This window comes from Cervus canadensis, chromosome 2 (assembly GCF_019320065.1).
Source record: "Cervus canadensis isolate Bull #8, Minnesota chromosome 2, ASM1932006v1, whole genome shotgun sequence".
Classification (NCBI taxonomy): domain Eukaryota; kingdom Metazoa; phylum Chordata; class Mammalia; order Artiodactyla; family Cervidae; genus Cervus; species Cervus canadensis.
Window position 1 is genome coordinate 82,027,781 of NC_057387.1, and position 27,016 is coordinate 82,054,796.

Genomic DNA, 27,016 nt, shown 5'->3' on the forward strand with positions numbered 1-27,016 from the left:
AATGACAAGCATATTTACTTGGGTAATATGCATATGCTTTAGAAGGTGGGCAAAGTCTGAGAATACCAGTAATCTATAAAGCACCCATGACTCAAATGCCTCTCCCTCAGCTCACTGGTCTAGCAATCACGGAAGTACCAGATTCCTATCCAGATATCCCAAAATGTGAAAGATGAGAATACCCCATTTTACAGATAAGAAAAGTGAGGCCAAGAAAAGTAAAAAAAACTCGCCCAACGTCACTTAGCTAGTAAGCTGCATAACTTGGACTGAATTTATTGTTGCTTCCCCAGGAAAGCTCATCATTCATATTCAAGGTAGAAAAATAATACACATCAGCTCGAGCCGTAATAAACCAAATGGACTGAATTAACTCCAAGGTTCCTGCCTTGTTATGAAGACTCAGCAGCAAAATGCCAGGAGCTAGAGTCAAACTGAAAAAAGATAACTGCTCTAAAACAGACAGTGTGGGAGTCCAATGGCCTGCCTTACTTCCCCAATGCTTGGGGTACTCACTCACTGACCACATGTCTGCCTTTGCCCAGCACTCCCCGTATGGGCAGTCTTTACTGCATTGGGAGCCAAGAGGGCCTTGGGAATGACCATTTAAATTTATTTCAAACTTAAAACAACACTAGTGTTTGACAGCTCCAAGGGTCCCGTCCCTGCAAGAGCTCCCCTCCTGGTATGACATCACCTGAAACACCGCCTCTCAGTGTCTGCAAACCTGTGCAAGAAATCAGTACTGTGCCTCAGTGTTGGAGCATTTATTTTTCAGGTTAATTTTTAACACCCGAGGTGGAAAGAATGAAAAAACAAAAAAACAAAAACAGCAGGCTTTCAGTCTGTAGAACTGTTTTCTTTCTAAACACCTCACCCTCCCACCCTTTCTATCTAAAATAGTGCTTGGCACATAGCTGGCATTTATTTCAAGCAGCTGAATGTACAAAAGTTATGTACAAAAGTTCACCTGATTTGCCCATGGACTCCCCAGCTGGAAGCAGCAAACCAAAGGTTCTATCCAAAAGTATGGTCAACGTACCTATGACTCTGTATTAAACAAGACTATTGAAGTACTCCATGCCAAAATCCGCCTTAAAAAAAAAGAAAACAAGCCACAGAGACTTTTTCCCATTGTCTCTGGTTAACAGTCACCTCTTAACACTGGTCCATGGAGACTTCCTGAGTGCGGGCCCTAAATTATCTCATGTAGCTGGGGCTGTTTATTTGAGACACTTCTCGTCACATGAATCCACTGCATTACCATTTAGTAACGCCGGGGAAAGAGAGGCAATCATAGCTGTGCCCATCTAGACGCATTACACAATTCATACATGGGGCAATCACGAAATGGGATTTATTCAGTCTCAGGCACTGACGTTGATGTGGCTCAAACCTAATTTTCTAGAGGACAGCGCAATTCTCATTGATTTGAGGAGATGTATTCACATTGTCTGGCTCTGCAGACTGGCTCTCCATGCAAAAACAATCTTGAAACATCAAAACCCTAGTGAGGACGGTGGGAGCTCTCTTTTCTTTTTAAAAGCACAAGAATGACCTTACCACCCAAAAGGCCGCATTTTGAGATGATGGGAAGTAACATAGGATGGCCCCACCATAAGATGCTGAGTAATCGGAAATGTATAAAAGGATTCTATTATGGGAATGAAATGATTTACCTCTCCACTAGACTGCAAACATTTGGCATTTCATATACATTAAAATGAAATCTGCCTGAGAAACTACTGAATTTACTTTACATGGCCTAAGTATGAATATCTAAGCAATTTTACAACTGTGGAGGAACCCTTTGCCTTTTCAGGCATATCTGTATTTGTTTTTGTCTTTCCCTGTATGATCTCTAAGATACGGTTGCAAAATATTTATTGATTGTCTCATTGCAAAATACTTTTCATATATGAAAAGACATATTTTTAAAAAGCACCTTCCCTCAAGGAAATTAGAGCCTTGTAGGGAAGCCAAGATACCAAAACCCGCCCAGTCTGAGACATACATTCTCATGTGTGAAAATTCAATAAGAACAGAGAAGGACAGAGCTTCCGTCAAGGGAATCTGGAAGAGATTTGAGGCAGAGAACGAGACTGTGTGTGTCCCTAAACTACCCAAGAGTCATTAGGTATTATTCCACATGAACGAAGATTCAGGGTGTATAAAATCAGAGACTTCCAGTGTATCTTAGAGATGCATCATCAAAGCCATCTTTCTCAACTGAGAATATGCAGGTCCAGAGAAGTAAGTATAGTTCAATGACACCAGACCATCAAATGCACCTAACAACATAATCCATGTGTCCCCTCATGCCCTACACAGCCTGTTAGCACTTCATTTCTTTTACCTGCACAGGTAACTCAACTCAGCACAGGTGCCTCAGTGAAGATGCCCACAGAATTTTCCTAAGACTGGGCTCCATGCTTTCGGCCCCTTTGACATATAGAGAGCTTGTCTATGACTCTACCTGGAATAAAAAAGCACAAAAAAATAAAAAAAAGAAAAACAAATTGTGCTCCTGACACTGCCTGAATCTTTATACAATAATGACTGACTAGTTAAAAATTGATAATATGTTAGAGTGACACAGTATCTGGATTGAGGTCCTTACCGCCACTTTTGCCACAATGAAAATGAAGTAAAAATATATAGATAGATAAAGACCCCTAATTTCACGGTACAGTAGATGTTAGGACAAGAAATGAACTTATACCTACGAGGTCAATCTCATCTTACAGGTAGGGAATATTAATTTGCTGATATGCTTTATGCTGTAGAGTTTAAAGGAAAATTGCCATGATGGTGCTACAAAATTTCAATGTCTCTTATGAGGCTGAGCACAAGCAGTAAAAAGGAAACTGTTTTGAGTCACCATATTTTTATGATACAAAGGGTTGAATAAGAAAATTGGAGTATTAATAAAATATTTTCTACATGGACTTCACAGATGAAAATAAATAGCTTCCCGCTTTTATGAAGATCTGATATGTTACAGTCACGTTTAAGGGCAGTGAGTCTCCCTTTTTGTAATTACTAATAGGCATGGTTTAATTACACTCATAAGTCCCAAGATATTGCTTCAATATACCAGCTGGGGACTGAAGTGCCCACTTGCTACCAGATTCCTAGATTATCTGGAGTCTGACATGCAAATCCCATCAGCTTTGATTCAGATACTTCTAGGAAGGGGCTTCGGCAATGTATCTTTTGCCTTATTCATAAAGAAAAATAATCACAATAGATGCATCGATTTACTTACCTTGTTAACTCTCTGGGGCATAGTTACCTACTTTCGAGAGGGGAAGAATTAACTAGTAAGCACACTGTCATAAACACAGGCAGAGCAAGACCAGACAGAATCCCAACACCCAGTGCTTTCATAATTGGAAGGCATCTAAGAACCCTCCTCTGGGTAAGGAAACGGTCCCATTAAGTGACAGAAGGCAGCTAGGTGAATTGACAGCAACTCGCAGGACAGAAAATCTTCACTCTCCCGGACAAACTGGCTTTTCCTAAGAAGAGAATCAGGGGAACTAAGAATGCTTCAAAGAACAGTGCAGTGAGCTGCCAGTGAGTAACCTGTGTCTGCCAAGGACACATTTCCTACTCTGATTTTCCTTTGAGGAATCATCCTCTCATCTCAATTTCAGTCCATGTATTGAGTTGGCCAAAAAGTTTGTTCAGGTTTTCCTGTAAGATGTTATCAAAACACAGGAAAAGAACCTTTTGGCCAACCCAACGGTTTGGTGGGCCTGACTGAGCCCACCCTCTGGCTTTATAGGTGGGGCTCAGGCCCAGTACTGGCCAATGGGCAGAAGTTTGACCTCCCCAGCCCTGACCGCAGAGATGAAATCAGGAATCAGAACAAGTCCCTTGTGTACCAGCCCCAGCCTGTTCTGCGGCTCTACTGGGGAAAAGCCTTCTTCCCTTGAGCCAGGGTTGTTAAGCCAGAAGGATATAAGCCTGGATGGCTAGGGGCCATCTCTGCCACTGCTGAGGAGGAGGCTTCGAACAAAGTCAACGCAGAGAAAGTCAACTGGCATGGAGAAACAGAGCCGATGGGGCACTCAGCTCTAACCATGTCTGAAGCCAGACCACACCTACTCTTGGTTATGTGAGCAGAGAAACTCCCTTTTAGACTGAAGTCACACTAAGCTAGATTCCCGTCAGGGGACACCTGAGGAGTCCTCACAGACTCAACATTTTCAACTCACTTACACTAGTACATTTGTTGCAGTTAATGAACCAACTGGTGGACCAGTACATTATTATTCACGAAAGTACACATTTTATTATTTCCTTAGTTGCTATGTAATGTCCTTTTTCTTACTCTTTGTTCTAGGATCTCACCCATGGTATCATGTAACACTTAGCCATTATAACTCTTGACTTTGACAGTTCTCAGACTTTGCTTATTTTTGATGACCTTGACAGCTTTAGGAAGTACTGGTTGAGTATTTTACAGAACGTCCCTCAAGTGTGATTTGTCATAATTAGACTGGAGTTATCTGTTCTGGCGAGGAAGACTGAAGAGGTGAAGTACCATCTTCATCATACCATATCAAGGGTAAATACAATCAACACAACTCATCCCAGTTGGTATTAACCTCAATCACCTGGTTGACGTACTGTCTGTTAGGTTGTGCCACTGTAAAGTTGCTCTTTTTTATCCCCTTTCTACACTGTATTGTTTAGAAGGAAGTCACTATAAGCAGCCCATATTTAAGTATCAACTCAGACTTCTAACTTCACGTGGCAACCGGCATGTGAGGCAGCCTACACCATTTCCTGTCAAAATAAAGTAGAAACACACAGAGAGGGAAAACACAGTATCTTGAGACTGTACCAGAGATCAAAAAACAAAGCTAGTGTATGGATGTCTGTCTGAAAAACAAAACCCCAGCCTAAACACACTCTACTCTTTGAACCAGAACAGTATAAGTCCACATGGTCCAATATGGCAGCCACCCACTCTATAAGATAATCTGAACTAAAATTAAATAATGTTAAAATTTTTAATTCAGTTTCTCAGTCATACTAGTTACATTTCAAATGCCCAGAGCCATGTGTACCTCGTAGGTACTATACTGGACAGTGCAAAGACCATCTCCATCACCACCGACAGTTTCGATGGAGAATGCTGGCAGTAATTCTGCCCATTTCCAGATGTGGGAGGCAGTCACTATACCAATGAGAAAATCAAGCTGCTGCAAAAGGCTGATGAATGAAGATACTCATCAAAGAATTATTTACATTAAAAAAGAATGAGCAACAACTTAAATAAACAAGGGGAAAAGCTAAATGTTGATACAGGCATGTTAATGAAATATTATATAACTTAAGAGGACATTTGGATAGACATTTCTCCAAAGAAAACATACATTGGGCAACAGGCGTGTGGAAAGGTATTCAATATCACTCATTATTGCAGAAATGCAAATTAAAACTACAATGAGGTATCACCTCACACCAGTCAGAATGTTCATCATTAAAAAGTCTGCAAATAATAAATGCTGGAGCAGATGTGGAGAAGAGGGAACCCGCTGACACTGCTGGTGGGAATGTAAACTGGTACAGCCACTATGGAGAACAACATGGAGCTTCCTTAAAAACTAGGGTTGCCGTATGATCCAGCAATCCCACTTCTGGGCATAATATCCAGAGAGAATTCTAAACTGAAAAAATACATGCACCCAATGTTCACAGAAGCACTGTTTACAATAGCTAGGGCAAGGAAGCAACTTAAATGTTCATCGACAGAGGAATGGATAAGGAAGATGTGGTACATATACACAACGGAATATTACTCAGCCACAAAAAAGAATGAAATAATGGCAATGTGGATGGACCTAGAGATTAAAATATTATTAAATGAAGTCAGCAGGGAATGACAAATATCATATAATTCAATTTACATGTGGAGTCTAAAAAAATGATATAAATGAATTTACTTACAACACAGAAAAAGGCTCACAGACTAGAAAACAAACTTATTGTTAACAGAGGGGATACAGTGGAGGTAAATCAGGAATTTGGGTTTAGCAGATACATACAACTATGTCTAAAATATATGAACAACAAGGATTGTATATCACAGGAATCTATATTCAGTATCTTGAAATAACCTATAATGGAAAAGAACATACAAATATATGTATACATATATACATATATGTGTGTATATATATGTGTATATACACATAATTGAATTAATTTGCTATACACCTGATGCTAACACATTATAAATAAACTATATTTATAAAATAATATAAAAACACAGAACCTACTGTGTACCACTGAGGGAAGGACATTTAGTATATTTTTAAGAGATATGGGAACACTGGGTGTTTTATTTTGCAAGAAAAAAACAGTGTTTTGATGAATTATTTTTAATGAACTCCACAAGGTAAAATGTTTATAGCAAAAAGAACAGAAAATGTTACAGCTCACTTTTAAGTGTTGTCTATGTGCCAAGTAATGTGCTAAATGCTTAATAGGTATTATTTGGTTTAATAATCAACATTTCAGATAAAATAGATGCAATTTTTATTTCTATTTCACAGATGAGAAAAATAAGGGGTTGCAAGATTAAAGAAATGGAGGAACCTGGATCAAAATCCATGCCGGTCTGACCTCACACCACAGCCTCTTTATCTCTTCAACTCAAAAACACTAACAGTGATTGCCTCTGCGTAGAAATATTATACGTGACGTTTTTCTCATTTGGGCTTCCCTGGTAGCTCAGCTGGTAAAGAATCCACCTGCAATGCAGGAGACCTCAGTTTGATTCCTGGGTCCGGAAGATCCCAGAAAAGGGATAGGCTACCCACTCCAGTTTTTCTCTTTTACACGTTTTTGCTTTTTCCAAACTCAATAAACACAGATTGCTTCTTTAAAAAAAATTTTTTGAAAGAAACATTCATTAAGGTTGACCACAGCCACAATATGGTTAAAGGAGACTGCTGTATGCAACGGATCCTCACTGAAAACGGGATAATTATGAACACAAGGAGCTTTCATATTCTGCTGAAGCTTCTGTTCAAATCTAATTTCTCAAAGTATATTGCTAGACGCTAATGAAAACCCAAAAAGACACACGCATTCAGGAGATGTATAGCCAATGAATTTTCTGTTGTTTTTATAGTGAACAACTTTTTTATATCCTAACATTTTTATGCCAGTTATGAAAAAGATAAATAAATATTTATGACATTCACTCAATTCCACAGTAACTACTAAGTTGCTCATGTTCTCACTCTGGTTTGAAATGTGCATATTTTAGTGGCTGGGAGTCTCAACCCTAAATGAGAAAGCCACAGAACACTGTCATTTCCAGACCCTAAAACTACTCATTTGACTCACTACAGGGATTTACCTTGGTAGCAGCACATAACAAACTTAATTAAGGCAGCTGTAGACACAGACAGATACAAAGCCCAGTGCTGCCCAACGAACAGCTAAGAAAACACAAGAATTGCCGTGGACACTGGTTTTACAAAGCCTCACCATGTATCAGAAGCATCTGATGGAGAACAACAAACAAGGTGACTGAGGGAACACACAGAAATAAACGAGAACCAATTTCCACTGTTCAACTGTCTTGCAGAAACTTTCCTTTACCAAAAAAAAAACCAAAAAAAACCCGATTTACTCCTTGGTCTATCGACTGAACTTCCACTTGAGGGACATTTATGTAGCTATAACAGGCTAATTATAAAGAATAGGCCAAAATTCACCAATGGGTAGTTCATGAGCTAAAAGCCCATAGGCCAGTTATCTTCTGCCTACGCACATTTTTTTTGTTGTTATTTGTTTTAACTGATTTAGTGTCAAATTTTTGGACAGAAGTATTTTTCATTAAAAAAAAAAAAGTTTCTAGAATTTTTTGGAAAAACTGAAGACCAGGCTACATTAAGTGCAGCACTCTCTTATTGCAACCATCAGTTGCAGCTGAATAATGGCTTACCTAGCACCCCCTCCCGTCACTCCAGACTATTCTACCAGCTAATGTCAATTGCATGACTCTTGCAGGCACCTGAGCATGAAGTGCTTCTAACGGGGACACCTGACAGATGATTAAAATACACCACACCTGACAATCCTCATTTCACCTAAATGAACATAGCCATATTTCTCCAAGCACTGCTCTTTGAATCCAGGCAACAGGAGAAGTGAGGGATGCAGAGAAGCATCCACTCTGCAAGTGAAGTCTATTTTGTCACCATCTACAGAACCACAGGAGAAGAAGGGGATGAAGAGGATGAGATGGTTGGATGGCATCACTGACTTGATGGACATGAGTTTGAGCAAGCTCCAGGAGTTGGTGGTGGACAGGGAAACCTGGTGTGCTGCAGTCCATGGGGTCGCAGAGTCGGACATGACTGAGTGAGTGAATTGACCCAACCACAACCTCCCAACCAACAGCTGGAGAAAAGATGCTCCATGAACTGGCCATGTTTATCTGACCAGACTGACTTTCCCTGACCCCTCCTACCCATCACTTTGTGCTCCATCTGTACCAATGTATATACAGTGCCCACTTCTACCTTAGCCACGGCCCCCCAATCTATATGTTTCCTTCTGCCTTTGTCGGTTTTACGTTTTCCCAGTGGACTGTATATGCAATGTGGGCCACTGGAATTTCTGTCATGTTCACCCTATAGGCCCAGAATGGAACTCAGAACATAGTTATTGCACCAAAGACTCATCAGCAAATTCCAGATCACCTTCAGAATGCTTAGCTTAAACACTGATCCTTCCCTACCCTGGCAAAATCCATCCTTCTGTCTTATTTTTCACCACAGCTAATACTATTGGGGGCCATATTTAGCCATATTATTATCCATGTATTTGTGCTTTCAGGACTAATCTTGGATCTTGAGAAAGAAACTTATCTTTTTTATGACTGAAAAAAAAAAAAAAAACAGTCAGCCACTATCCTGCAAGGGCTCAAACAAGCTGAGTAAATGGATGAAGTGATGAGTGCCATGATCCTTTCCCATAAGTCATCACTCCTTGTCATGGACAGGGAAGGAGCCATTATCCTCTTCATCCCCATCATCCTCATCATCACCATCACCACTGGCACCAGCACCACCATCTCCATTTGAAAAAACCAGCAGAAACCCACTGCATGCAGCAAAAGAGCCAGGGCTCAAAAGCATGCCTTTGTGACTAGTGTAGCTGAAGTGCAGCCAAGGGGACAGAAAGGATCCCATCCTGAGGACTGGGATTATTCTACAGGTTGCCACTTCCTCTTTCACACCCTCCCAATTTAAAAAATAAAAGGGAACAACTGCTAGTTTAGATCATCTCCAAGACAAAGCCACCATCACATTGGCAACAGGGAATGCACACAGAAGATAGCTAGCTGAATAATGTATGCCTAATTCAATCCTAGTGGTGGCATGCCTGACGTCTTCACCTATAGAACATATTTCATATCTCCTTTCTCTAGAGTTTTCTGTAAGTTATGGATTAATAAACATTCCTGAAGAATGCTGCTTTATTAATCTTGCAAAATACTCAGAAAAAAGGAAAATATTTTATTATGCCATCTAACTTGAATTATGATAAAGTCCCACGTGGGCTGATAAGAAAGTTTTTTTCTGCAGCCAATTATGTTTGTGGCCATGGTGGCTTCCCTTCCAGTTGGATTTGGAGGAAACAAAATATCAAATTGTCTCCTGACCTGTGAAGATGATAGGGGCCACCAAGATCACAGCAAACTATGACTGATTTCAAGCCTCTCTTCTGAGAGCTGAAGGAAAAGAAAGAAGGCAGAGAGAGAGCAGGTCTATTATCATTCAACTACTGAACTCTCTTCACTACATTGAAGCATGTCCTTTTCAAAGGGAATGGCTGTGGGGCCATGCCATCTATTTTATTTGTCTGAGGGGGAGGCAGAATGGAACTACAGCAGCTGACAAGTCCACATGCACCAGGTAGAGTTTTAATTGTGAGGTAGGTGTCACTCTTTTTTGGGGGGGAGGGGGCGGTGAGGTGTGCCATGTGACTTGTGGGATCTTCATTCCCCTATCTGGGATTGAATTTGGACCCACCCTCATAAGTGAAAGCATAGACAAAGTCCTAATCACTGGACTACCAGAGAGTTCCCCTAAGTGTCAGTTCTTTTGATTTACAAAACAGCCCTGTAGGAACCCATCTTTCCATTGAAGCTCAGACAGTTCATGGTCTTGTCTGTGGCCACAGAGCTAATCATTGGTGAAGTCTCCTTGGTTTGACCATCTATAAAATGGGGACAGTTAAGAGCCTTCCTGTCTATCAGATAGGACTGCTCTGAAGATCAAAGGGGGAGATCTCTGAAGAGTGTGTGTGTGTGTGTGTGTGTGTGTGTGCCATCTCAGTGTCAAGTATTCAAATGTTTAAGTAGCCAAAGAACCAGACCTAAAATTCACTCCCTAAAACTCACTCACTGCGAAGGGGCAATAAATGGTTCCAGCTCCCCGATTCACTCCTTGGTGACTCTGTGAGAAGTTGTCCAGGTCTCCAGCCTAAGCGATGGATACCTCATCCACAGAATGAGTGGGCAGTTCTTCTGGACTTCAGGGACACATCCAGCCTGGGCATTCCATGATTCCAGAGGGGCTGGGCTGTCTACTATCTGCACTGTCTAAGAACTGCATGTTACTAGGCCACATTTTCATTCAGTCTCCCTCTGTCATGTTAAAATACAGGGTCACAATACCTTATACAAGCACCCTGGGGTCTTCTATGTTCATAATACAGACTTTATTTTGCTTTTTAGAAAGGCAGACTTTATTATGCCATACATTTACCTTTGATTTATAATACCCCTAGCTGGGTTTCGGGTGGTACCCTGTAATCAAATTCATTGACGCTTCTACAGCCATTCACAGTAAGACTATTCACAGACAGATCACTAAAGATTCTAAGGATCTTCAGGACACTTCAGGTCAGGTCAGATTTTGCCACTAAATGAATTATTTAATAACAACAAAAAACCCTGAGTTTTTAGAGCCCTGTAGTCCTACTCTGCTGTCCTGCTCAGTAGGGTGCCCAAATACCCGACACTAACACAGTTCACCCTGGCAAGACAGAGGTTCAGTTGCCAGTGAAGTCACTATCAATTCTCTACAAAGGAGGCTGGATGGGGTAGGGTGGGAAGAGGGGAAAGAGAAGAAACTACATTGTTTCCCTTCAGCTCTGCAACATTAATAAATGCTGCTATAAGAGATTTATTTCCCTAGTGTATGAACTCGTCCTTTGCCTGTTTCTCTCAGATCCACTCTTGGCCATTCCCTTCCCCACACTGTTGAGTGTGGTGGAAAGCTGGTCCCAATTATATCTCCCAGGTTTTCTGGGCAATTAACTTCCAGTGAGGCTCACTGAATGGTAATGATAGTAGGAAGACAGGAAAGAAGGGAGGAGGAGGAGGAGCAAGGGTCTCCCTTTCTTTCTTTTTTTTTAAAGTTTTTTTTGATGCAGGCCATTTTAAAGTCTGGGCTTCCCAGGTGGCACTCCTAGTAAAGATCCCGACTGCCAATGCAGGAGACATAGAGAAGTGGGTTTGATCCCTGGGTTGGGAAGAGCCCCTAGAGGGGGACATGGAAACCCAGTCCAGTATTCTTGCCTGGAGAATCCCATGGACAGAGGAGTTGAGCAGGCTACAGTCCATAGGGTCACAAAGGGCCGCACATGACCAAAGAGACTTAGAACACACATGCATTTTAAAGTCCTTATTGCCTCTGTTTTACATTTTAGTTTTTTGGCTGTGAGGCATGTGAGGATCTTAGTTCCCTGTGTGTGTGTGCTCAGTCGTGTGACTCTTTGCAACCCCACAGAGTATAGCTGACCAGGCTCCTCTGCCATGGAGTTTTCCAGGCAAGAATACTAGAGTGGGTTTGCCATTTCCTACTCCAGGGAAACTTCCCAACCCAGAGACTGAACTGGACTCTCCTGCCTCTCCTGCATTGATAGGAAGATACTTTACCTCTAGTACCACCTGGTAAGCGTCTTAGTTCCCTGACCAGGGATCAAACCCACACCCCCAGCATTGGAAGTCTTAACCACTAGACTGCAAGGGAAGTCCCCCCTCCCTCTCTTTCTGCTTCAAGGTGGCTGCTTCCAAAGTCTCTTCCCTAGCTCCAGCTGATGTTGTTTTGGGTGTCTGGGGATAGCACAGAGATGTACTCTTCAGCCCTGACACACACTGGTTGGCAGAGTTTCCATCTTTATGCCATAATTTTAAACTGGCTACAGATAATTCACAAAGTGGCCAACCACCCATGTGAAATATTTACGCTACCATGGGATTTGACAAGGAACTGCAAAGTCCACTTCCCAACTACTCTCCAAATTCCTCCTCTTCCACTGAAATAACATGCCTAAGAAAGAGAGGGAATATTGACCATTTCAGTAACCATGAAATCACACTGCAGACTTGGAGCTTGAGAAGCCTTTGTTGTTGATTTCATGAAACTTCTTTGATTTTTTTAAAAATAGAAGGAAGAAAGGAAAGAAAGAGGAGGCGTGAGGACAGGAAAGAACAGGACAGGCAAAATTTTGTAATAAAAGACATGTCCCAAAAGAAACTGTTCAGAATTACAACAGAAAGCTTCATTTCGTCTTCATAAACTCAAAATAGTTCACTAAACAGATATGTTTCCCTCCACAGCTAGCACTGTGTAGCTTTTAAAAATTAAAGGTAGCAAATGTTTAAGGTGAACTTCCTCAGTAGGTCAAGCATATGGAAGTAATGACAGATTTCCTCTTCTTGGACTTTAAAATCACTGCAGATGGTGACTGCAGCCATGAAATCAGAAGACGACTGCATCTCAGCAGGAAAGCTATGACAAACCTAGATGGTGTGCTGAAAATCAGAGACATTACTCTGCCAGCAAAGGTCCATATAGTCAAGAATATGGTCTTCCTAGTGATCACATACGGCTGTGAGAGCTGTACGGTAAATAAGGCAGAGTGCCAAAGAATTGATGTGTTTGAACTGTGATGCTGGAGAAGACCCCTAAGAGTCCCCTGGACAGTAAGGAGATCAAACCAGTGAAACTTAAGGGAAATCAACCCTAATACTCATTGGAGGGACTGCTGCTGAAGCTCCAGTATTTTGGTCACCTGATGCAAACAACCAACTCATTGGAAAAGTCCCTGATGCTGGGAAGGATTGAAGGCAGGAGTAGAAGAGGTTGTTAGAGGATGAGATGGCTAGATGGCATCACCGATACAATGGACATGAACTTGGGCAAACTTCAGGAGATGGTGAGGGACAGAGAGGCCTGGCATGACCCCATGGACTGCAGTCACAGAGTCAGACATGACTGAGTGACTGGATAACAACAATGAGGCATGAAATCCAGTTGAGAGTATCCTTGAGAAACTCTCAACTTTAGAGGCCCCCAGACCAACAGACATGGAGCAGAACAACTGACGTAATGAAGTGTGGTACTTGGTAGAATCCAGGGCTTGGGAAGCCAAATAAGGATACCCTTGCCTGGGAAAGGCAGACAGAAGGAAGCATCGAACTTAGATTGAGCCTATGGTATAGGATCTTTATGTACTTTAAATTTTTTATTCCATACTGGAATTGTATTGTATTAGTTTCAAGTATACAGCAAAATGATTCAGTTATACATATACATGTATCTGTTATTGTTCAATTTCTCTCACTTAGGTTATTACAGAATATTGAGCAGTGTTCCCTGTGTTGTACACTAGGTCCTCGTGTGTATATGTCAATGACCTTTGTATTTCTGAAGAGGGCAATGTTAGTCCAGTACCAGTCCTATTCCTCCCAGCCCATGCTGACTTACAGTTACTCGAACAAGTCAAGACTTCCCTCTCCCCTGATCTGGAGCAGTCAAATGCATAGAGAAGGATACCTGACCTCACTCCTATGACCCCACAGAGGAGGGAGAAAATTTATAGGGTTAGCAGGTGAACCAAGTGGTCAGATTTTTGGTCCTGTAATCCTGCTTTCTTTGAGGCATCCTCTTTTATATCATTCTGACCTAGTGGGGTATGTATTATCTTCATTCCAGAAAATACAAAGAAACCAGCTGATGACAGGACGTGAGAAAGAGGGAAAACAGGTACAGTATCTGGAAAGGGGAGGAGAGGGATTTGAAACTTGATGGACACTGACGTCCAACAGGTAAATTTCAGAGTGAAGTGGATATTTTCCCTAGGTCCTAAAATACGGATATTATTTGAATGGGGAGAAATGAGTGGAAGTGAGGCTTATGAAAGAATTAATAGCATAAGGGAATCCAGACAGAGAGACAGACAGACAGAGCAACAGAGACAGGATAACAACTGGCAGGTAACGACTACCACATGGGGCTACAGTTAGACAGCTCTCTCATTAGCCCTCTTTGGGCAGGTGTAAATTACAGTTCCCATGCATGGTGGTATTGCCGCACATGAAAAATACTTCAGTATTTCACTATATCATCATCAAATACTTGAGGATCTTAAGACCCTGCGATGAAAGGAAAGAGCACTAACACGGATGCAGGGAGACCTGGGTCTTCCCTCCAGCTCAGCTAGATGGCTTGCTCATGTCTTTTCATTTCCCTGGACCCCTGATTGAAAATGGGAATAATATTCACTGACCTGAGAAGTCAAAGGAGACTGTAGCTACTGGCCAAGCTGTGTCCCCTGGGCAGCCAGATGACTCCAGCCTGCCTGAAATGCCAGACCAGTGTGTGAGGAGCCAGACTCTGACCCCTGGGGCCCCAGGTCCCGTTACCATGTGAGGCAAGGGGGCTACCCAGGACAGACTGGGGCCATGCTCTGCGCTATCCCTCATTCTCCTAGGGAACACAGGAGATGTCTTTTAAAGACCTCTGCTGCCTGAATCAGGAGAGCTGCTGATACTCAAGGTGATCACCACTCATCAGCTGCAGACCTCACTTCCCCAGTCCACTGACCCGCCTGGACTACAGGTTTGCAAAGGACGGCAGTGACCCAGTCAAGGGCAGCGCTAAGCCACCCAGAGCCCTTCCCCTGAGGCTGTTCCGCTATCAACGCAGGTGAAGAACCTAGTGTTGATTCTGACTGCTAGGAGGTCTCACACACACACACACACACACATATACATATATGACTGATTCATTTTGCTGTACGAGACAAACTAACACAACGCTGAAAAGCAACTATACTACAATAAGAATTAATGTAAACAAAAAGAATCCTGTGTTTAGTAAGCACTCATAGCCACCAGATTTTTCTCCTTCCCTTTAGTCCCCACCATCCAGAATAAGAAATACAGTTGAGTAGGATGAAAACTAATGCATAACTAAAAAGCATATTTTAAAGATGGCATTTACAATAGCAACTACAAAAATACAAAGCATCTGGAAAGAGTGCATACCTTTATGAAGAAAATCATAATTTGCATGCAAAGATGTTAAAGATGAACTAAATAAATGAAGAATGTTTATGGGGAGAATGGGCTTCCCTGTGGCTCAGATGGTAAAGAATCCGTCTACAATGTGGGAGACCTGGGTTTAGTCCCTGGGTTGGGAAGATACCCTGGAGAAGGGAAAGGCTACCCACTCCAGTATTCTGGTCTGGAGAATTCCATGGACTGTATAGTCCATGGGGTCGCAAAGAGTCGGACACAACTGAACAACTTTCACAATATCATAATGATGTCATTTCCCTGAATTAATCTATGAATTCAGGGAATAATTTCAATCAAATCTCAAGAAGTATTCTAATGTAAGTTTAAAAGGTAATGATAAAATGTATACACCGGCCATAAAAAGGAACAAAATAATGTCATTTGCAGCAACATGAATGGACCTAGAGACTGTCATACTGAGTGAAGTCAGCAGATAAGACAATATGGTATCATTTAAATGGGGAATCTAAGAAAAAAAGGGTACAAATGAACTTTTTACAAAACAGAAGTACAGTCACAGATGCAGAAAACAAACACATGACCCTGAGGAATGGGATGGGGAGGGAGGTGGGAGGGGGGTTCAGGATGGGGAACACATGTACACCCATGGCTGATTCATGTCAATGTATGGCAAAAACCACCACAATACTGTAAAGTAATTAGCCTCCAATTAAAATAAAACACATGGTTGCCAGGGGATTATAAGGGGAGGGAGAAAATGGGATACTGGACTGACATAAACGCACTACTATATATAAAATAGATTAACAAGAACATTCTGTATAACACAGGGAAGTCTACTGAATACTCTGTAATGGCCTAAATGGAAAAAGAATCTGAAAAAGAAGAGTGGGCTTATGTATACGTACCACTGGTTCACTTTGCCATATACCTGAAACTAACACAACATTGTAAATCAATTATATGCCAATAAAAAATTTTAAAAGAGGTACATGGAACACGAAAGGCCAACTTACTTTTGAAGAAGGACACTGTTGGGGATTTGTCCTGCCAAACACCAAGGCTTGTTATAAAGTTATAATAATAAAGAAATGCAGTTTGGGCAAAAGAGTAGACCAAGTTATGCCTAGAAATTAATCCTAAATGCCAGGATGATTTTCCCCCATGTGGAAGAAAATTAGAATAAACAGAATAAATTCCTACCTCACACCACACACACATATATACAAACACCACAGATTACAGAACTTAAATGTGAAAGGAAAACAATAAAGCTTTTAGAAGATAATAAAGGAGAATATCTTTATGATATCAGGGTTTTTCAAAAGGCTTTCTTAAACTTAAGACATAAAAAGTACTAACCATAAAAGAAAAGATTGATAAATTCAACCACATTAAAATTAAGAAGTTAGATAGCAGAAGGTTGGCAAGAATCCAACTTTTATGTGGCCTATAAATCTATTCAGCTTCCCAAAGGAATAAATTACAGTAACCTTTTTGCATTCATTGGAACTAAGTTCTAACAATACAGGCTGTGTCTCGGATTCAGCATATGGCTGGCCTATCTTTGACTTCATCCACAGTTGGATTACCGGCACTCTGGTCTAACTTGAGTATGTTTGAATGGTTGTGTTTTATATTTAGAACTTTCGTGAGCATGCATGTAATAAACATAACATGTCAAAATAACATGTGCTAGGACTGAAGACAAGCACCACCACATGCCGTGGTCAGAGTGCATGGGCATCACCGGGCAATCATGAGGGAACGGCATCACGTGACTTCTCTTCCTTACTCTCTGGGCAGCGTCTGCATCATCTATGATCATTCACACAAGCTGACTCTCATCCTGCCACCTGCTGGGATTTTTCCAGCCTAGTCAAAGACAGAAAATCCCAGGGGTGGATTTATAGCTATAATCAACATTGAACCCTATGGGAAAAGCGAATCCACTATCTTTCATAAAACCACGACTGAGTGCAAAAAGCCTCTCCCAGGGAACCTGTAAGTCTCCCACTTCCTTTCCCCTTCCATTCTTTCTACCATACATCCTTCGGCAATATTCTAACATTTGCTCTACATGTTGACATGTATATGACAGTAATATATGAATATAGGCTAGGATAATAAAGAAGGAAAATGTCACCCAAATATGATATATGTTTTAGGTAATGTGAGCTTTTTCAAGAGGAAGTCCCTCACGTCTATCAAGGATGTTTCATTTGCATGATGGTGCCTAATAAAAAAACTTTGTTACTGAAAATAACTTACTTCTCGGAGAACCTCACAAACCTTCAAAGTATCCAGTGTCCAGATACTGAACACTCATTTAGTGTTAATAAATGTCCTTTTTTGATTGAAAACATTTCTAGTTATCATTGTTCCTATAATGAAAGTGGATAGTTTTACCAAGTCAGCTCTTTTGATAGGACAAATCTGAATAAGTTTTTACTGTTAATGATTCTAAATCTGTTAAGAAAACAGAGATAACTTTCAGTAGTTGATTATTACTATTCACTTCCAAATTAAGATTACAAAACAAAGAACTCCCACCAAAAAAAAAATGTGTTTTCAAGATCATTGATCATAAAGAATTTCAATACAGTGTTGTCAATGGAAAACAATTTACCCCAAACTTTTTATCCCCATGAGCTTCATGAACCACATGACAATACACACATTCAATTCAATTCAACATAAACTTACTGAGCATCTACTACATTCCAGGCACAGTTGTTAAAAGAAGAAGCTATATTTCTCCCCCCTAAAGAGTTTATAAAAATCTTTTTCTGGACATTTATTGGACAAAGTACTATGTCTGTAGTGACTAGCGAGAAACTGGATTGTAATTCAATGTAATTCTTTTTAAGTCTGTTCTTCTAAAAAGCACATTTGAAAGAATTATATGGAATGATAAATACCAAATGTCGAATAGTAGTTACCTCTGGCAGGAGGGAAGAAGATCTGATGGAGGAGAGGTTGCTAAGAGGCCTCAATTACATTTACATGGCTCGCTTTCTGAAGCTGAGTGGTAGGGACAAAGTTTTCTACTGCCAGTTATTTACATATTTTCGTGTCTTTAATATACTATATTTCAAACAAAACATTACTTCCTCAATCAAATTAACTGTTCTGCTTAAATATCATATGTGCTTAGCCACAAATCTTTTCCACAATCTATCTCGTGAGACACTGAGAGAGGATCCTAGAAATCAAAGATTCTACAGCAAATAAATCTGGAAAATTCTTAATGAAGTACATGAGTTTATTTACTGTAGGGAATCTCTGAAGCTTTACTATGTCAATAAATACTGTGTCTTACTAAGAGTACAATATAGAATTCAGTGCTTTCCAAATATTTTTTGAGCATGGGCTGCTTTTCCCTGTAAACACTTTAGACAGTGCCCCAGAACCAGGTTTGGAAAATGCTCTACAGAATAATCCATGTCTGCCACATATGCTGCATGAGAGCCACTCTCAGCAGGATGCCCATCCCCAAACCAGTGACAAAGCTTCCTGCCCACCTGTCTTTGCCCATTTAGTTCTTTCAACCTGGAACGCCTTCAACTCCTCAGAAACTCCTGGTCAACTTTCAGCTTCCTGCTGAAATGAAATTCCCTCTTCTGTGAAGCCTTAAGTATCCTTTCCTTTCTCCAGGTAGAAATAATTTCTCCTCTGGAAGCTTCCAGTGCTGCTGTATGGATATCTCTGCACCACATCTCATGCTGTATCAGCTACTGATGCATGAGGCCAGGTGCCCAGATGGCAGAGACTGCACCTTTGGATCTTGGAACTGTCCACAGGGTCTAACACTCAGCCAAAGCCAGGTACCAAGTAGGTACTAGTAAGATGTGTTGAACGGACGGAGGGGTGACGTCCATATCAGGACCTGAGTGGCCTCAATTTCCCAGATACTCCTCATGCATATTTATCATTTTCAGCTGTTATGGTTGATTATGACACTAACAAGAACAGGAACAAATAAACATAAAGAATGAAAAGGAGACAAAGACTGGGATAAACATAAAGAGAGTCAAAGGAAAAGAAAAAGATGCTTAACTGATGAAGAGTAGGTGAATGGATAGATCAAATTGAGAAACAGACCAACAGAGAAGTCAGAAATTGGTATAAGGCTCACAGCTGATGCAAAGCATTGGTAATTTTCCAAGATTCACTCTAGGAGGTCAACACAGCTGACTTGGATTCACTCTGAACATCATCTGTCTGCTACATTACCTCCTCTAACTTTATCCCCTAAGCCAAACAACCCATCTTTGCTACCACAAACTTTTACCATTTTAAGCTGTGAGTTCTTCAATTCAGTACCATTTTATTTCTATTGCCTGTTCTCTATGAGAATCCCTCACTGGGATTAGAGATCAGTTATATGTCAGGTTAAAATAAAATAATAATAATAAAAGCAAGTTGGCAATTTCTTTCCAATAGAATATGTTGCATATTTCATGAAATAGAAGCCAGAGGAGTTTTACGATTCCCAAACCAAAGTCTCCCCATTATCGAAGGACTCAATAAAACAAAAATACAAAGAGCATCTCACAGGGAAAGAAACCTGATCATTTGCTCTTCAAACTAAGTGTTGAAAAGAAGTGTTCAAATAATTAACCGATGGAATATCTTTCTTTCCTTTTTTTTTTTTTTTTTTGTACACAGATGCATATCCATTTACACATCTCATAGATTGAGTTCTGTGCTAGATTTTCATGGATATAACCCCAGAGGAGGGATTTTCTTTTTCTTACTGGACACATTTTTTCAGTACAGAACATCTGGCTGGCTTCTGCTCTTCACTGGTAACACCCACCCATTTGCCTTCTCTTTCTGTTTCAGTTCTACATATTTCAGGCACCAACTCTATCTTGGTATAGGAAACAGTCTTGTCTAGAAGAAGGAGCACTGAACAAAGAAGTCTGGGTTCTGACAGTGCCTCTCAGCTACACAGTTTTGTATCACCCCCAAGTCTGAATTGGTTTCCAATCTGTAGATTGGGAAGAACTGACTACACTTATGAGTTTAGTCTATCCACAGTTGTTTTATTTCCTTGAAAATAACTGCTGACTAGGACATGGAAGCAACTTAGATGTCCACTGACAGATGAATGGATAAGGAAGTTATGTACACAATGGAGTATCACTCAGCTATAAAAAGGAACACACTTGAGTCAGTTCTAATGAGATGGATGAATCTAAAGGCTATTATAGAGAGTGAAGCAAGTCAGAAAGAAAAAGACAAATATCGTATATTAACACATATATATGAAATCTCGAATGATGGTACCGACGATCCTATAAGCAGGGCAGCAAAGGAGACACATATATAAAGAAGAGACTTTTGGACTCAATCTCAGGTGGATGACTGAGAGAATAGCACTGAAATATATACACTACCATATGGAAAACAGATATCCAGTACAAGTTTGATGTAGGAAACAGGGCGCCCAGAGCTAGTGCTCTGGAACAACCTGGCAGGGGGAGGGGGGTTCAGAATGAAGGGAACACAAGTTTATCTATGACTGATTCACAGTGAGGTGGGGAAAACCACCACAATACTGTAAAGTAATTATCCTCAAATTAAGTTTTTTTTTTTTTAAAAAAGAAAATAACTGCTGAAAAGTGCAATGAAATGGGGTTATTTTAGCATTATGAAAATCTCTTCATCCCCTTCACAAAGAGGGAAAATGTTGGGGAAAATATTTCCAATAAGCTACACAGAACAAAACCTTTGCCTGAAATCTTTAAATATCATTCTTCCTCTTGACCTCTAGTTAGCACACAAAAAAAAAAAAAACAGTCCAGATACTCTAAAGATATTTAAGTCTTAGAATATCAGTGACAAACAGAAAACTTTTTATTATCAAGGGAAAGGATTTTTCTTTCCTCTGAAGGATAACATTAACAGTTAAATAACATCACCCACTGGGTACTGTTCTAAGCATCTAGTGTTATCATTCCTATAATCCTTACAACAATCTTATGTGGCAGGTAGTTATCTTATTATAAAGGTAACTGAAGCACAGAGAAGTTTGATAAGCTGGTCAAGGCCACACAGCAGCAGAGCTAGGAGAACTGATATACGAACCTAGCACCTAAGTCCAGACTTCTAACCATCTGTTATACCATCTCTTAATTTTGAGAATCTCTGCTTATCTCCTCTGGTAGCCAACAACAGCACTAACGCAATCTCTGCACACCCAGTTACTGAATATGCTAACCCAGTAGATGTATGTGAACCAATACCTATCACAATGTCAGAAGTGTTCAAAATGTCCACCATCAGCCTAATGCCCTGTTGGCAACAGAAAAACACCCTGTAGTTTGCTCCTAAGGGAAGTCTAACTATTCCGTTAAAACTAACAGTAACTGTGCTGTACTCAGTCGCGTCTAATTCTCTGGGACCCCATGGACTGCAGCCCACCAGGCTCCTCTGTCCATGGAAATTTCCAGGCAGGAATACTGGAGTGGGTTGCCATTTCCTACTCCAAGGGATCTTCCCAATCCAGGGATTGAACCCGAGTCTCTCGTGTCTCCTGCACTGGCAAGTGAATTCTTTACCACTGTGCCACCTGAAGAGCCTCCTTTTCCATTATTCCCCATTAAATGGGACAGCCACCTTGGGAGAGAGCTGAGATCGCCTCCACACTCAGAAATAACATGACACAGTCAGGACTGATGCTTGGATTTAAATTGTATTAGTTGCTGTGTGACCTTGGGCCAGTTACCAACTCTCTCTGTGCCCAGCTCTCTGAATTACCACTTTCGGTATCACTCAAATAAGAGTATTCGCTTCCTAGGGTTAGTGAAGGATTAAAGAAATGAATGCCAAATGCCTAAGACAGTCTCCGGTTCTTAGTGAAAGCTCCACAAAGGTTAATTACTCCTATTTTTACTAAAGAGGTGATTTGCTAATCCAGTACCTGGATTCCATCCTGCCTTTCCAATTCCAAATACCATCCTCTCTCCTTAGCAGAACTCCATGCTATTACTAAAAGTTACCATTCTCCTGAAACCCTGCTACATGCCAAAGCGCCCCATGAGACATTTTTCCCCACAGAATTGCTCACAGGCCCACAAAGTAGAGAATATTGTCCCTGTTGTGCAAATGATGAAACTGAGCTTCTGAGAGGTCAAGTGATTCATCCTCAATCACTTAACCAGTGAACATTTTTTGTTAGCCCTGAGTAACACTTAAAGTTCCTGACAACTGCCTTCAATTTATGCAATTTTGTAAAGTGTCATTTAAAAGATATAAACTGTGATTTTCTTGCTTTGTTAGCTTTATCAGCTTGAGAGAAGTATTAAACCCCAGCAAAAACAAAATGTTTGACTTAAGTGAATTATCAAATATAATGCAGCCTCAATTAAGATTCTTCCCCTGCCTGCAGGGTGGCTCCAGGCACCTGAAATCCACCAAAGGTAATTTTTAAGAGGGTACTATCAGGAACGAAGCCAGATACCCACCGTTTAAGAAACATGTCTTAAGAGGGCAGAGGGGAGCAGAAGCAGTGGATTCCTCTCTGGCTTTGGGAGAAAATGAACAATAAGTGATAGCATCTCTTCCCTGCAGCCTCACACAATGGTCTGTCTTGCAAATGAAACATACTGTGAAACAGCTTGTGAGATGAGCTTCATCAACAATAAGTAATTTTTATTCAGATTTTATTGTTGAATACAATGAACATGATTAAATGTTCCAGATATGCCTATTTAGACCTTAAGTAAACCACCACCCAAAAGAGAAAACAAAACAAAAATCACTAAAAATCATCTTCTAAATCTGCTTTAGGAAGAGATTTAATTGCCAGCTTGATGTGTAGAAAGAATTGAATCCCCACTTGATAGCCGGCGCTTCCCAAGAAGATGGTAACAACGCGTTTGTACTCCCCAACTCGGCCTCTTCTCTAATCCCTGCAGATCAGATCCTCCCAGCGTCGCCAAATAGTTACAATGTCTGTCTTTCAAATCACCGCATTTTGAACATCCTAAACCTTTAAGAGGGCCTCTGTGTATGGAAAAGAACAATAGCGCTTCAAAAGCCATTTCTGCGAGTTCTTCAATACTCCATTCATGAATGCTGGGGTTTCAATCAAGGACATCAGCAGACAATTTCTGATTGCTTAGAAGTTGACTTTTTTATACAGCTTTGATTAGATCGCTCTTCTCAATGGGAAATCAAGAAAATCTTTGATCCCTTTCAGATTCCAGAATTGTCACCAAGCCTTGTCGGGACAGGGGTTGAAGGAGATGGGGGCTAGGGAGGGTTGGGGAGAAGCCGCGAAGTGGCCCTTTTCCGTTCAACCTCTCCACCTCCCCCTCCTCCTTTATCTTGCCTGTGCAATTCAGGGTTCTATCCAGAATCACTCATCGTTCTATCCAGATAATAAAAACAATGAGTGCTAATTCAGGGGGTGGGGATGGTTTATAATTCTGTGGATTTCCCGAAGACCTATAATTGGCACATAAACGCACGAACGTGAACCGGATAATGAGGGGGTTCTGAACGCAAGCCACCTTTAATTTATATGATTACTCGAAAACATGTTAAGTGTGATAAAGTTTCAGCAGAACCCCCACAAGGCCTTTATTCCAAACCATCAACATTTTGAAAGTGCGTTGAACGGGCCAGCGGGAGGGGAGCAGGAGGGAGTAAGAAACGATAGCGGTGGATCCTCGCTTCAGCCCCCGCCGCCGCGTTAGGAGCTGCATTGTAGCATCCTTCTCGGAGGACTCGCCCGTCAGCCCAGCTCCGGGCAGCGAAACACGCACTCTCTTCCGCAGCCTCTCCACTCGCCCTTCTTTCTAAACGAACTAAAAGCACAGGTGTGCGCCAGCCTCCAAACGCACAAGCACACGCCGACCCACGCGGGCTCACACCCCACCCGCCGAGACCCGCGCCCAAACGCAAGGAAGCCCGCGCAGCGGCGCTCTGCACTCGGCCCGCAGCCGCCGAAATCCAGACCGCGGTCGCCCGGCGCCCCCCGCCTCCCCACCCCCAACCCATTCCTCCAGATTCTCGCAGCCCAGGCGGAAGTGCCCAGGCAGACCCCCAACAATGAGGACTTGTGTGCTGCCGTTGGGGGTGGAGGGTAGTTTACGTAGAGTGAAACATCGGGTCCGGCAGGGAGCAACGCAGGAGCAAAGTGGCATCAACCTCAGGCAACCCTCCCCGATGCCCGCCTCGTCCCGTCCACCAGCACTTATACAAAAAAAAAAAAAAAAAAGTGCTTTTAAAAAGTACACAGAATACACGCGCCCTCCCACCAGGGGTCACAATAATACTTCGCGGGACTAGCCAGCTTGGGGTGGAGAGTCTGGGCTGCAGCTACCAGTGTTTTGAAATTGACTTAGGATACTCAGCCATCAGCTCCTCTCCGACGACGACAAGACTCAACCTCCCCCATCCTAGACTCCCAGACCCCAGGCTCTCTCGGCGGTTGAGTTCTCCTTTCAGGACTCCTTTATGAACCGAACCACGCGGATTTTAAAGTTTACCCGATGAGGGGGTGGGGCAGGGGTAGGCTGAGCTCTGCGGCCAAAACAGAGCGTCGAGTCTGGAGCAGAGAGAAGCAAGAGGGGCGAGTGGGGAAGAGAGAGGAGGGCGGGGGGCTGGGGAGTGGAACGGAGACGGCGGCAGGAAAGAACCGAGTCTATGGGGGACTCGGGGTACAGCTCCGATGGTGTTTGCAAAAGGGTAGGGGTTGCTGGGGTAGATCTGGTTTTTCGATCTATCGGTCGTAGCGGAACCGCAGCGCAGCCAAAGAGTAGGGAAGTGAAAACCGGGTTTGGCTGAGCATGGAAAAGGGTCGGACTTGGGGGCGCCGGCAGAGCGGCTGGGGAAGGGCTCGGGAGTACCGGCTAGGTTTTGGAGCGGGAGAAGGAAGGCTCGTGGATGGCTGGAGCCGGGGACGCCGGAGGGAGGAGGGCGCAAGGGATCCAGTATAGAGACAAGTGTAATTAGATGAGCAAAACTGGAAAGAGAACTGAGCGTGGTCAGAAGTGACACTGGGGATGCTAAGGGGAGACCCAGATGGAAGGAGCGGAGTCGCCTTTCCCAACAAGTGGAGGAAGAGGGAAAACTGCAGTCTCTATCCCCTCCGCACTTCTAGCCAAACTCCCGAGAGGGGCGCCCCTGGAGCCCTCCTCCGCGCCCGGGAGCCCCGGAGGAGCCTCCCGGGCATCCAGGCGCCGCGTTCCCGCCTGACACCTCTCGGTGCTGAACTCCGCGGCGGCCGCGAGCCTCCCGCCGTGCCTCACCTCTGCTCGCCGAAAGCATCCTCCTCCGCAGCCGCAGCCGCTCAGGAAGCGGCTCCCCATGCCCGGCGGGCGGCGGCACTCAGGCGCGCTCTCCAGCCCGGGGAAGCCCGGGCGAGCGCCGAGCTGGGTCCATCCTCCCTGGGAGCCACGGGCCCGGCGTCAGAGCAGGGGGAGGAGACCGCCCCGCGCGCAGACCCGCCTCCTCCCGCGCCCCCGCCCCGCCGGCCCCGCGCCCGCCGAACGCCGCTCACCTGCCCGCTCCCCGGACGCCGCCGCCGCCGCCTGGCTGCCCGCCGCGCGCCCTGGCCTCACGGGCTCCCGCTCCCGCTCCCTCCCGGATGTTCTGTGCGCCGCCCGAGCGCGCTCCGAAAGCTTAGCGGAGTCGAGGTGGTGACGAGGAGGAGGAAGAGCGAGCGAGCGGGGGCGCCGCGGTTCGCAGTCGAACCTCTGGAGCCCTGGCGCTCACTCCCCATCCCGGAGTAGAAGGGGGAGAGCTGAGCCCAGAGCGCTGGGTCCCCGCCCCGGCTACGTGGGCGGAGAGGGGGCGTGAGGGCGAGATGGGGTAAAAGCCACCAGACTCGGGTTTGTCACAAAGTATCCACTGTTTTTGCCACTCACCATCGCCACCGGCCGCCTCCGCCTGGCCTCCCTCATTTTTCTCTAGTCTACTCTTATCATCCCAGGCCTCTAAACCCGCGCAGATCCAAATTGAAAAGAGCGCCAGTGCTCAAAAACTACAGGGCCGGCCCGGCGCGGGCGTGGGGCCCCGACTCCCCTTCGCAGGAGGGGGCGCTAGTTCCCAGCGGCAAACCCTCGTCTGTGCCCCCCTGTCTTCATTGAGGCTTCCCAGCAAAGTTGGGCAAGGGGGAGGGAGGAGGCATGCATCTGTCACGCTTTCGTGAACCCTAGGGAGGGACTCAGGACCCAGTTAACACCCAGGGCTTCCCCTAGCCTTCTTCCCTGGCAACTCTGGTTCTCGGAATGCCCTGGGGTAAACAATCCCCAGATTAGAACAGGCACAGGAGAAGGCCAGACAGGATGTTATCAGTGGCTCCCTACTTCTGGTCCTAGCTTACCCAGATTCGCCAAACTGCAGAAAATAGTGTGTCCGTCAGAAAATAAATTCTTCAACCCTGAGACTGGACTTAACTCCAGTGAATGCCTGTTTGCACACTCATCTTCAGAGTCCTGAATGCCTGTGTGAAAGGAAAAAAAAAAAATCGAGTCCAGTCCTGCACTGTTGGAGCAAGACGCAGGGAAGGAAAAGAAGATGCTGGCCTCAGTTCCTTTAAAAGTTTATTTTTACTCTTTTTAAGGGCCACACTCCTGTCCTCCAGCTGGGTAATAATGAAGCCAATGTGGCTGATTTGGGTTT

The 27,016-nt window shown here is 43.1% G+C and overlaps 1 protein-coding gene across 2 annotated transcripts in view; it reads right to left on the minus strand.

Annotated features, from left to right (window-relative positions):
- The window catches only part of DAB1 (DAB adaptor protein 1), a 451,862-nt gene extending 426,104 nt beyond the window's left edge, over positions 1 to 25,758 (minus strand). For both annotated transcript variants that reach the window (XM_043461149.1, XM_043461147.1), the window contains exon 1: positions 25,642 to 25,758. The gene's annotated coding sequence lies outside the window, so the exon portion shown is untranslated. The remainder of the gene's footprint in view (positions 1 to 25,641) is intronic.
- Positions 25,759 to 27,016: the final 1,258 nt, after the last annotated feature.